Genomic DNA, 2484 nt, shown 5'->3' on the forward strand with positions numbered 1-2484 from the left:
CTGACTATCATTCAGTTTTCCTAGCAGATTTTTTTTCATCAAACAACAGGTTCTTGCTCCAGTAGCTGAGATCTTTGAGCTGATCAAACATTAGGTTATTGTGCTCGTTTCCTTTTCTATTTTGTGTACCTATTCCATTCCATTGATTGGACTTGCTATTTTATATCCAGTATCAAAGTATTTTGATGATTAAGCTTTCTGGCATAGTTTGAGAAGTGGTAATGCTAGATCTCCTTCCTTATCATTCTTTCATTGATTACCTTGATATTCTTGACCTTTTGATCCTCCAGATAAAAAGCAAGTGTTTTAAAGATCAACTAAACCTACATTGAGAAAAGAAACACATTGATGGAGTCATATGATCAGATTGCACTTAGGGGAAATAACTTTAGTGGTTCTGTGGAAGATGGATTTGATAAGCAATAATTCATACATATTTTTATTCTATTGTAGGCAGTGTCCTAGCATTAGTTTTATTTTTCTTTCTTCATGAGTACTTAGCTTATAAAGGAATGCACAGAGTGAACCTCAAAGAATTGTGGTTGAAGAAAAGTACCTGACTGCCAGGGAGCCATGTCCTGCTGCCAGTGGATAAACCAGGCCTATCCCAGGAGAGCGGAGTAGGCTGAGCAGTATTTCTGTGAATTAATCTGCAGAGTCATTGTAACCCTTGTCCCGATTACTGTCCACGCTCTCCCAACTGCCATGAATTTGTCTAGCTCTTGCATCAACCTGTGCTTGCTTTGTTTCCAGTGGGCCTTTCCTCAGAGGGCTCTGAGGCCTCCATAGAGAGGAGAGGAATTTCTCTCCCAGTCCTGGTATCTGGATATTTGAAAGCACAAGAAGAGTCCACGAATATGCTAGGGATGCTGCTGCCAAAGTAGACCTTACCGTTCATAGCGATGGCCTGATACTTTAAGCTCCAGATATTCTGGAGTTAATTTGAGCTTGTTTGAAGTGGCATGTTCATGTGCAGCGTGGTATTCTGCATCTGCTCTTGCCTTCTCTTGGGCCAGGAATGCAGCATCTTCAATTTCAGAAATGTACGTCTGTTTCTTTCTCCATCACCTTCTGCTGAAACTGGAGTTTTGCTACCTGTGCGGTTTTCTCTGCCTTTATGCTAGGCCCTTTCCTCTCTGCCTCTGCTTCTTCCTCTGTCATCTTCTGTTTCTGGGCACTGTAAGAAGCTTGGTCTACTCAGCTGCCATTAGTTCAAAATTTCTTCTTATAGTTTTTTGGGATTTTGGGTTTTACACTCACAAACCTGTAGAATGAGACTGGGGGTGGGGGTGGGCATGATGTCCAAATCTTGCTGTAGAGCCCGCCTCAAGTTTTCATCTATCTGCTCAAACAATTCAACATAAACTTTCTGAAGACTGTAGGCACTGCAAAACTGGTTCAACTCATGGTGTATTTTATTGAGGAATAAAGTCTTATGATCTGCAGCACTAGTAAGTAATGCTACTCCCCAATTGGCTGCACACAGGAACATCACCACTGATTTTATCACCCACCTTTCCAGGTACTGCTAGTCATCCACAACCACTAGCCCATAGTCCCACCCCAAGATTAATTTATTCAGGAAAACCAAATATAATTCAATAGGGGATAAATAAACTTTAATGAACTAAAGGACTCCCAAATTTTTCCTGAGAAAAAAACTGAAGTGGAGTAGAAAATTTGACATATAAAGAAGGTAGTCAAGAGAAGCATAAAAAGGTAAACATGAGCAAGCAATCATAACAGATAAAACAAGGATAAACTCCATATTTTTATATGAAAAGATGATGCATATCTTCATAGAACTCTATCATCATAAGAAGTCATAGAGCAAATCTAATTAGACAGACTTTATTCCTCTCTGGAATTTAGGCGTAGGATTGATTCTGATAAGTTCTGATCATCTTAGAAGAATGGAAAGGGCAGAGAAGAGGAACACATCGAAAGGGGGGTGGGATGAGAAATAATGTAAAGGATTACCTTACATTAATAGGGAGCACACTTAGTAGTCTATACAATAAGGAAGAGAGTGGGAGATGACACTTGAACCTCCCACTCATCTGAACTGGTCAAAAGAGGTAAGAATACACATGCGTGCACACACAGACACAGAGTTGGGTACAGAAATATATTTCACCCAACAGATAAAAGGAATGAAAAAGGGTTTAAGGGAAAGAGAGAATATAAAAGGAAAGATAAATTAAGGGAGGGATTAGGCAGAAGCAAAAAAAAATTAAGAAAAGGTCAGGGAAAGAAGAGAAGCAAAAGTATAAGAGAAAGGTATAGGTAATACATAATCAGTGATCATACCTATGAATATGAATGGGATGAACTCACCCACAAAATAGAAGAGGATAGCAGAATGGGTTAGAATCCAGAATCCAACAGTGTATTGTTTAAAAGAAATCCTCTTTAAAAAAAAAAAAAAAGATACACAAGGAGTTAAAATAAAGGGCTTGAGAAAAATTTTTGTTTCAGCTGAAG

The 2484-nt window shown here is 38.9% G+C and overlaps 1 pseudogene; it reads right to left on the minus strand.

Moving 5' to 3' along the window:
* Nucleotides 1-727: 727 nt before the first annotated feature.
* On the minus strand, nucleotides 728-1492 carry LOC114036966 (annotated as a pseudogene).
* Between the last annotated feature and the right edge of the window lie 992 nt (nucleotides 1493-2484).

Source organism: Vombatus ursinus, unplaced genomic scaffold (genome assembly GCF_900497805.2).
Source record: "Vombatus ursinus unplaced genomic scaffold, bare-nosed wombat genome assembly UNPS02010193.1, whole genome shotgun sequence".
NCBI lineage: Eukaryota > Metazoa > Chordata > Mammalia > Diprotodontia > Vombatidae > Vombatus > Vombatus ursinus.